At 42.3% G+C, this 10,486-nt stretch overlaps 1 protein-coding gene across 2 annotated transcripts in view; it reads left to right on the top strand.

Annotated features, from left to right (window-relative positions):
* Nucleotides 1-789: 789 nt before the first annotated feature.
* Nucleotides 790-10,486, top strand: part of LDLRAD4 (low density lipoprotein receptor class A domain containing 4) — a 286,166-nt gene continuing 276,469 nt past the window's right edge. Inside the window, exon 1 of one of the 2 annotated variants that reach the window (XM_051773843.1) lies at nt 790-990. The gene's annotated coding sequence lies outside the window, so the exon portion shown is untranslated. The remainder of the gene's footprint in view (nt 991-10,486) is intronic. The other variant, XM_051773832.1, reaches the window with a different exon arrangement.

Below are 10,486 nucleotides of genomic sequence, written 5' to 3'. Positions count from 1 at the left end.
CCAGTGCTCTGCCACCTTCAGTGTAAAGAAATTCTTTGAGGTGGAACTATTTCTGTTTTAGTTTATGGCCATTGTTTGTCATCCTGTCACTGGGCACGACCAAAAAGAGTCTGGCACCATCCTCTTGGCACCTGCCTTTGAGGTATTTTTATATATATAATGAGATCCCTTCTCAGTCTTTTCTTCTCTGGACTAAACAGGCCCAGCTCTCTCAGTCTCTCCTCATGAGAGAGATGCTCCAGACCCCTCATCATCTTTGTGGCCCTCTGCTGGACCCTCTCCAGTAGCTCCTTGTCTTTCTTGCCCAGAACTGGACACAGTACTCCAGATGTGGCCTCACTAGAGCCGATTAGAGGGGGGGATCACCCTCCTTGACCTGCTGACCACACTATTCCCAAAGCACCCCAGGATACTATTGGCCCTCCTCCCCACAAGGGCGCACTGCTGGCTCAGGGTCAACTCGTCATCCACTAAGACTCTCAGATCCTTCTCTGCAGAGCTGCTCTCTAGTAGGTCAGCCCCCAACCCGTACTGGTACCTGGGGTTATTCCTCCCCCGATTCAGTACCCTACGCTTGTCCTTGTTGAACCTCGCTCAGTTTCTCTCCTCGCAGGAGAGTCCCCGCCGGAATTTCGTGCGCCCCCCGCCGCCGTCGGGGCCGGTGCCGGAGCCGCAGCACATCCGCCCGGCAGGTGTCAGTGTGGGCTGCGGGGCCGGGCGGGAGCGCCGCCTCCCCTCCCCCCGCCTCCCGCCCCCCCGCCGGCGGCCCCCGCGCCCGCCCGCCCGCCGGAGCCAGACTCGCTGCAGACAGGCGGCAGCCAGCGGGGCGGGCAGGGCGGGGGGAGGAGGAGGAGAGGCTGGGGATGAGTTGGAGGCAGGCACAGCCTCAGCGCAGGGAGAGAGGCTGCCGGAGACAGGCAGGGGGAGGCGGCGAGGCGCTCCGGAGGAGGCCAGCGCGTCGCGGGGGCGAGCGGCGGGGGCCGGCGGGAGGTGAGTGCCGCCCGCCGCGGCGGGGACGGGGGCGGGCGGGGGGCGCCGCGGCGGAAAGTGCCGGAGAAAGTGCGGGGAGGCCCGAGTTGGAGGTCTGGGAGCGGGCGAGGGACGAGGCGGCGGCTGCCGGGGGGCTCCGGCGGCGCTCGGCCACCCTCCGTGCCGCGGCGGGGGCAGCCCTGGCCCCCCCGAGCCGCTGCCGGGCCCGGGCTGAGCGCGTCCCCCGCGGCACCGGAGGGGCAGGTGGGGGTGCCGGCCGGGGCGAGGGGCAGCGCTGACAGGTACCCCCGGGAGCGGGGGGGAGCAGCCGGGGAGCCCCGCTGCCGCCGTCCTGCTCCGCCTTGCCCGGGGAGCAGCCGGAGCGGCCGCCGGGAGGGGAGACCTCCGGCGCTCCGCTGGAGAGGCGGAGGCGAGCGGGGCTGCGGAGCCGCGGCGGCGGGCAGGGCGCTGGGGAACACGGAGTGCGCGGCACGTCCTCTCCGGCTGCTCCGAAGTGGGTACTGGAGCTCCGTCTGGCCGCTCGGCTCGGCTCGCCGCAGGGCTCGTGTCGCAGCTCGAGAACAGCCCGGGAACGGCGGTCCTGCCCGGCTCTAGAGGGGACCCTGGCGGGGATGCCCGGCCGCGGTCCGCGCCCAGCGCCGGGCGGGCAACTTTCACGGGAAGGCAGAGCAGCAGTGCGGCTGCCGGGCTCACGCACCAGTGACCTATATTTAATGAAGTGCCTTTTTTTCCCTAAAAAAAGAAAGTTTATAAGAAGTCTAGCTTTGCCTGCCTGTATCAGAAGCCTGCCTGCATTGTTTGCATTGAATATGTACATCCCAAATTTCTGAATGGTGTGCCACGTTTTCTGTCATGTAGGTGGGTAGGTAGTTAGGCGTAGGCTACGGTTTGATGCTTGCTGAAGAGGCAAACGCACCGTTTTGTCTAACTTTAAGTTCACTAAAGAACAAATAGGAAACGGGCAAAATACAAAAGTAACTTCTGTTTTCTTAGGAGATCTTAGCACCTAGAATGATACAGATTTTGGTGGGATTCAGAACCTTTTTGGAATAGCAAATGGTGGTTGTGCAAGAGAGCAGAAGTCTGGTGAATAATTTCATATGGTGTTAGAAATAGCATTTGGTGTTATAAAAGTTTGCTGATCTAAAACATGGGCATCTTCTCGTCAGGACGAAAAGTTCCTTTAAGAGGTTTGTCTGTGCTTCCAAACAAAAAAATTACTGCATTAAAATGTTTGTGGACTGGAAAGGTGCATCATGTAGCACATGGAGTGAAATGTCTACAGCATTGTACATCTGAGACTAGCCAAAAAGGAAGGGAGTTTTTGCCAGTAAAAAAGCCTGAGGGGCAATTACTGGTAGTCATAGGTGAGGTAAGAACATAGATGCTGCGTAAGTATGAGCAATGTTCCTTGCTGGTCCTTCAACCCCTGGATATATTGGTTAGACAAAACTTCTATTCTGCCTTCCAATTTAATTTCTAAGATAATGTTTTGGGAAATCTATTCTTTTTTCTGCAGTGATCCAGAGTTGTTGGAATAACATATGATGCACTGTTGAGTAGAATTAAATTACTGTGTGTGGTGCACACGTGTTTGGTTCCACTAATGAGAATATAAATATTATGGCTTTGTGACTGTAAGGGTAAGTTTTGCTGGAAAACCAGTACAGTAGTGGGAAGCAGCCTAATCAGCCTCCCCTCATCCACATTAGCTGAGATAGTGATGATACATCTATATCTGTACTGGTGTTTTAGCACCAGGTATTAAGTTACTGTGATACATAAAGTGACCAGCATGAGGAGAAATCAAATTGGAATGTGTCAACTATATGGAGTTATGTATGGAAGTAGAAATGCATGTTTTTTATGTAATCTGTGTTTATAGCAGCATATTTAGTTTCCACTCAAGTATGTGAAGATCATAGTTGCATACACATAAGGCATGTCAATATTCTCCAGTAAATTCAGGTTCCAGTTGGGGCCTAAATGGTGATCAGTGTGTAATGCAGAATGAGTGAACAATGTGAGACAGTATGTCTCAGACCATTGTTTTTTGTTAACTGAAACATTGCAGGCACTAGGCAGCATTTGACTGATGGAAGTTTGAATTCAGTCTTCATCGTCTTAGGCTTGTTACAAGAAAACTTGTGGAAGTAGAAGGAAATCGAGATTCAAGACTGAGGCACAGTTGCATTAAGTTTGATAAGACTAAAACTATTAAGGAGTAGCTTAACCTAAGAATTTAGAACTAACCTGTCCCTTTGTTATTTTTAAGTAGGTAAAATGGTATTTGCATAGGACATTAAGGTGAGAGACTTGAAAAGATGAGTTGTTAGTTTTTTCTGCATTGAAGGTGCACTTTTGGGGGAGGAGGAGGGGAAGAGAAGTTTTCTGATTTTCTTGACCAAAATTTACTTCTCTTTTTCACATCTGCACTGCAATACTCTGTCTAGTGGCTACTGCCCTTCTGACAAGGAATAATTGCATGTCAAGTGACACCATCTGAAATAATTTGGAATACTTTCAGGATATGATGTGCCAGAGAGAAGTAAATGATTATTGAAATAATAGAGAAGTACCTTAGAAGTAATTTAATGTAATCTCTGAGAGAAATGAAGTGTTAAAAAGTGGATGTCTGTCCAACAGCTCTTGCATCAGGAGTCATGGTTGTTGCATTCAACTTGTGAGTGGTCTTGGAAAAGTTTTTTTTCTATCTAGTTTCTAATGGTTCAAAACAGCTCCCTGCAAGTGAATTGCCAGTTACAGCAATGCAGATACTTCTAGGAGTTTAGAGATGAATTTTTCTGCAGATTGGTTCTGTGGTAACCGTGAAATTCTTCAATGGCACCAAGCTAGTATCAGCTGCTCGTTAAAGGCACTGATGCCAGAACAGTGGTGCATCAGTTGCTGGGAATCCAACCCTGTAGTGAAATGATTCATACATATACATTTTCTTTTCTCAGTTGACAGCTATTTTTAAGAATAGCCGTCTTGCCCAGAAGGTTGATATCTAAGCAAAGGCAGCCTAGATAGCTAAAAATTTCTTTCACACCAAACATAATCTTAGTACACTAAAACATTTAAATGGAATTGATTTTAATTGATTCTTGCTGAATCTCTGATGCTAACTGGTCATTATAAAAGGATCATGGTGTTTTGGAGCTGGTATCAGGAAGTCAGCAATTTTTTGCACAAAGATGATGAGTTTGAAGTAAAGATTTGAAGCAATTTATAGTAACAATGGATAGTGATATCTGTATGATAGCAGATTACCTGAATAAGTTCTTGAAGAGGATCGTATTCTCTGGATGTAGAAACCTGCAGAAACAGCCTTGAAATGACACATTTGTCCAGTGTACTTTAAATTTCTCTGTGTGCTCCATGAGCAGAATATTCCAGTGAAGGAAAGCTGTGGACCTTTATTTTTTTTCTATTGTCTCCTTCTGAACCTCATATTTGAAAAATAAACTTGATTTCTTTCTTTTACAGAGGAGTTTTATTTGCTGATTTCTGAGACAGTCAGTTGAATAATAGTTACTGTAAGGGGAGAGCAGTAGAAAGAATGCTTGCAGGTGAATAAGAGTGAGCACAACATTACAGTGTGTTCTGTATTTCGTGCTGGCAAAATGTCTCCATATTCGTCCTCTATATTTATTTAATATATGCGTTTCAGTAGCATATGCCTTGATTTAGCATATTTGGAATATGCTGAATGTAGATGCATTTTACTAAATGCTTTTTCTCATTGTTTAGTTAAGCAGTGGAAATTTTCAAGCACCCATATCATCATTCATTATCACTCAGCATAATAATGGGTAAATTTAATCTTTCTGATTAAGATTATTTTGGTCACAAGAGACAAGGGACTGAAAATGAATAATTTTCTTGATGTTGTACCGTGTCTGTGTTTTTCATATCTGCTGTTCTTTTCTCTAAAATCCTACTGCAGACAGCACTCTGACCTTTTAAACTGTGTTCGAATGATCTTGCTCTACATCAAACTTTTCTTTCAGGTAGGAGGCAGAAATTAAGAACAATCTAAATGCGTTTTTTCTTCTTATTGCCAATGGAGAGCTTTTCTAGATTTAAAGTAAGTTTTCTTTGTGCCAAATGGTTGACTTTTCTAGAATAAAATCTCTCTAGGGTATGCAAAAAGTCCTCTGGTTAATATATTGGCATTCCCAGAACCCACTAAAACTTAGGCAGGTTGCCAAACACCACTTAATGAGGATGCCGAAAGTCTGGCACAAATCTGCATGAAAACTAGCGAAGAAGCTGGGGGTGGAAGTGCATGTGGTGGGGAGAGGGCTGGGAAGGCAGCATATCCACACCCATAATTTATTTTTAATGTCTACATTTTGCAGAGAAACTAGTCAGAAATCCTTACCCCACAGGATTTTGAAAACTCACTGGGGGCAGGAGTCTGTGTCCTTCAAATTGAGGGAGCTGTGTTCTCATACAGTTTTTTTAGGAAAGCAGTTTATGAGTTTGGGGGGTTAGTTTTTGAGGAGAGCATCAAAGAGGACGGGCAATGATAGTGGTCTTATGCTTTATTATCTGCTAAAACTGAAAAGTATTTTAAAATGTTGTTAAACAGTTTGGGGAACAATGGAAGTCCCTGGTTGCCAGAATCCACACAGAAAGGCTGTTAAAGTTACATGGCAGGGATAAATAAACCACTGCTGCTATAACACTTTTGCTCAGTGTAAACCTGTGATGTGGGCTCTGCCTGATGACCTTGTGCTTATGTTTTAGTACATGTTAAGTAGAATTGCAGGTGTAATAGATTCTCTGATGGCTAGATAACTGTTACAAGAATCAGTTACACACCAAGATGGGGCCACTAAAACCAGAATATATTGGTTTGTGTTGAATTAGATGTTTAGTCTTAGAGGTTGAATCTGACTGAGCAAACTTAGTTGTATTCTGAACTGAATATCATTTCAGACTTTTAAGGGACGAACATTTTCAGCATTTTTCCCAGGCTTTAGTCTCTCCGAACCAAAAAAACATGGGTCCTCTGTAGACAAATTTATAAATAGACATTTGGTTGGTAGGCATGCCTGAAAATATTTTTTAAATCCAAAATAATTCTAATAGTTTTTTTGCACGTGACTGAATTTGGAAACGTGTATGCTTAGTACTTGCTTTTCAGTACAGGTTTCAGTTGTGTGTTTTACCGTTTTGGAAGACTCTTCCTCTCTAGAGAAATTTTATTCACTAGAACAGTGGTGAGTACTTGATGAGTACTGTTGGGTAGTACTAAACTGAAACCCAGATGCTCCTATTTGATTTTGTTTGGTTTCACTAAGGTGAGTTGAAAAATGAAAATATTAAAGTCGTTGGACTTAAGTGCTGGTTGCAGTGGATAAAAGGACAAGTGTATTTTGCCAGTTGCGTGGGGATCTTTGCAAAGTTTTACCTGTGTAGACGTTGACTCCTGACTGTCTATAGGACAGGGAGAACAAATGATGAGAGTGGTAGACTGTGTACCCACTTTTCTAAATTAGCATGTGTTTAGGATTAGTTCTGAAAGGCAGGACAGTATTGTGTGGAAAAGATGCACTGCTCAAATGCTGCACGTGAGAATGGAGTGAGTTGATGAAGTGTCTGTAGGAATGTGATTGTGTTTCCATCTCCTAGTGTTCTTGATTTCTTCCATGCTAAACACCTTTTTTGTTGAAAACTGAGAATAAATCTGCTTCTGAAAAAAGGTAGTCATGATAGTGAACAGGTATTGCCTGTAAGAGATGAGTTTGGAGATTTCAATTCTTTTTGAATTCAGTGTTTCATTTAGTTCCTATGTTCTTAAATTGTAAAAGATGCACTGACCTTTGGGGAAGATGTGCTTTTTTGCATGTTTGTATGATAAATATCTTGAAATTTGTATGATTCTGTCATAACCTTTGATCATTGAGTGTATTTAAGTCATGATTTTAGAGGACGATACAAAATTCTTTTAGTTTCTGTTAGGAACAAATGTTAATGCGTAATAAAATAAGTTCTAGAATGTCTCCCACATTGATAAGAGACTAGAAAACAGTGTTTTCTTCTGGATAAACCCTGAAATTTACTCAGAATTCTAAAATAAGTGTTGACTCATATGCCTAGTATTATCTAGCATATGCCAGTATAAGGCTACTGTGTTTTGTCTTTAATTTTCAGCACCAGTACTTGCAAGCATCTTCAAACAGTACTCTCTTTTTTAAACACAAGTTGCACTCTTCTTGATTTCAAAGATTATTGGAAGGAAAATGTGTGATTCTTTTTTAATTACCTCTTTATGTTGTGTGGCTGAGCCTATTATTTTGGTTTCTCACACCTGTAACCTACTTGTTCTTCGTTTCATAGAGGGAAAGGAGGGGGCAGTCTGTGACTGAGATATGAAGCAATCTCTTTAACAGCCGCCTTCTTCCACTGAGACTTTCATGAAATTTTTACTGTGCATTAATTAAGAGTGATCCATTATTACTTTGGACTTGTAAACACCTTTAAACATTCCATTAGGTGTTAATGACACATGAAGCAAGAATTAATATGGATTTGTTAGTCCTGTATCTAGTAGGGATGTACTTAGTATATGTAATTGCCTGAATGTAACAGTGTTTCTTAAACTGTTGGGTGTAAGTAGTATTGCTTCATTTTCTGCTTTTGCTTAACCATTAGTCATTGAGTCAAGTGAGGCTAATTTGTGGAACGTATTTTGGACTGTATTATATAGAATGTCAACTGGATGTTTGCCATGGTTTGCTTGGGATTTTTGTAAGACAAAGTGAGCTGCCTGACTTCTGCCCTATGGGTCAGAGTTAGGGAGCGCAGCAGAAGGTGTGGGAGAGAAAACGTGAGGAACGCTTATAAGTAACCTAACTTAATCTCCATAGCTGTTGCAACGGCGTCTTCTGTGAAATACCCAGTTGGTGTGTGTTCTTCCCTTACAATTTCATCTCAAGGGTTGACTGGTTTTGTAGGTTTTGCCTAACTAGTGCTAAGCAAAATTAAATGGAACGTTTGTAGAAATGCATGCAGATAAGATTCAGTACTCCTAAATTAAAGATTGCACCTGGTCATATAAAGCTAGACTTGGGCTGACTGATAGCCTCTGTTGGCCAGTGCCACTGTGTAGTTGTTTTGTTTTACAAAAGGTTTGCATTGACTATAATTCCTCACCAAACTTACATGGGTACTGGAAGTGAAGAGGAAGGGGGTTCTATGAATATTTCCAACATGGATGTTTTCTGGGTTTTTTTGACCCTCTCACATTCCTCTCACTGTTTTAATAACCTTCCTAGCACATTTCTAGAAACAGGTCATTTGAGATAAACTTCTTGCAAGTACCCCATTTTCACTTAAAATATCCTAAAGTATGAGTTATTCTCATTTAATTGAGAAGCCTCTAACATGTGATCCATCTATCCAATTAAAGCAGATTGTATAATGTTGATTACAGGTACTATTTGGTGTCTGCTTTTACATAGTTTATAATAATAATTTTTTTTTAAAAAAACCTGCCATCTGTTGAACAAAAATACTGCCAGTGTTTGTCAAATGTGTGCTTTATCTGACCTGTTCTACTTAGCACCTTATGGCAAAGCTTTATCATAAAAGCATTCTACAAATATTTTTATTCTTACGGTGCCTTATTAGATTGATAACAACAGTGGTATAACTTTTTAAAGTAGGGATTAATGTACCAAGGATTAGGGAGATAAACCTCTCTTTAGTTGCAAGAGGAAGTCACCTACAGTTACTACAGAGATGAGGATAACTCGCAACTGTAGGTGAAAATCACTGTTCTGTTCTAATGATCTTTGCAGCCTTTTGATGAAAACAGCTGCAATAATGTAAATTTTCTACAGCAAGAGATGCCAATAATCTATGTAGACTGGTCTCCTTTTTCTCATGGATGGTGGCTGGGCAAGTAGGTAAATTTCAAGACAGAAATATCACAGTGCTGATGTGTGTTATTGCTGATAATACATAGTAATGAGTTCTAAAGTATTTGGTTAATGATTCTTAATTTTGTTTGAAATTACCTAAAAGCATAGCAGACCAAAAGAAATTAAAAGAAGAACAGAGAGGAATAAGAAGGCCTCTATAGTTTGTAGAGTGGGAGTTAGGTGTGTTAGGTATTCTGAAAGTGTCTTTTGAAATGTTGTGTTCTCTCTTCAGTTGAATATGCACCAACAACAGATTCTGCCTTTTCCCATTCCGTTTTCCCCTGGGTATTATTAGGGATTGGAGATAAAAGCCTTTAATCATGTCTGCATGGAGACACCAGAGCAAATCATTTGAAGTGTTGATTCAGGATGTATATGTTAAAGTGTGTTAAACTTGTGTGTGAATGCTCTGTTGAATATAGAACAGCCTTATATATTTAGCTTGAATCAATCAAAGGTCATTTTGCATCTGATGGAGAACATAATTTAGAACATAAGTTAAATTACAGTGATCTAAACCCATCTGTGAATGAATGAGAAGCTTTTGACATAGATGTTTACCATGCTGTAACTTCAGGGTTTTATACTGTACTTGATTTATCACAAGTTTCCTCCATGTCACTTGTTATTGATCAGTTTTCCTGATGCTGCCATTAAGAGGCATTTTGGATGGAGCTAATTGCAAACTTTCAAGTGAACATAATTTATTCAGAAAATGGCAGTTCATTGAAATTGGGATGTTTCTTTGCAAATATTTTAGATCTGGCAAGCTTTGAAATCAAAATAAGACACAGCCTCTCTTTGATTCCTGGTAAACTTTGTTTGGCCAGAGGCCTGGTGTTTTCAGGGTTCCTGTCATAGAGCTAAACTGCCAAGGATCCCACTCTGTGATCAGGGATGCTATGATTCTAGAAACATGTGGTTTCATTGGATAGCCTGCAAGAGAAATCTGCTGCAAAGTCAAGGGCTGAAGAAAGCCATGTGGGCTCACCTCATATTTGGGGACCTGAAGTGATCCTTTATATCTACCATTTGGTCTTTTAAAGATTAAAACTAAGAAAAAATACATTCTATTTGACAGCTGTAAAATTGAAGCCTTCAGTTGCTAGGAAATTAGGACTTTTATGGGGTTTGTCTGTTTTGAGACAGATTAATAATATTGGAGAATATCTTGCAGCCCAGAAATGTCTGGTTCTAGTCAGAGCTTTGTTTTATTATGCTTTTGTGGATGCCAATTAATATCTCCCCCCCTTTTTTTTTCAATCTGAAGTTCATCTGATGGGGGAAACCAAACCTCTGTTGCCTGAAGTCTTTGATTTACCCTTTGTCATGTCAGCCCTGACCACAGAGGTTTGCAAGTTGCAGTTCCCCGTGTCTTGCATAGGAAGACTTACATAAAGGAAAGAATATCCTGAAGCTTTTATGTACCAACACATAAAAATGAAAAATGAAGCATATATTCTTCAGGGTTCTGAGAAAGAGGGGAGATAGGTGTTATCTGTTTTTCTATTTTGTCCAGCTGAACTTGCCTCCCAGAGGGAGTTTTGTTGCAGAGAAGA

The sequence above is a fragment of the Manacus candei genome, unplaced genomic scaffold (genome assembly GCF_025592945.1).
Source record: "Manacus candei isolate 608988 ecotype Guabito, Panama unplaced genomic scaffold, ASM2559294v1 h1tg000008l, whole genome shotgun sequence".
In the NCBI taxonomy this organism is placed as follows: Eukaryota; Metazoa; Chordata; class Aves; order Passeriformes; family Pipridae; genus Manacus; species Manacus candei.
The sequence above is the reverse complement of the archived record's forward strand: the minus strand, read 5'-3'. Positions and strand labels throughout refer to the sequence as shown.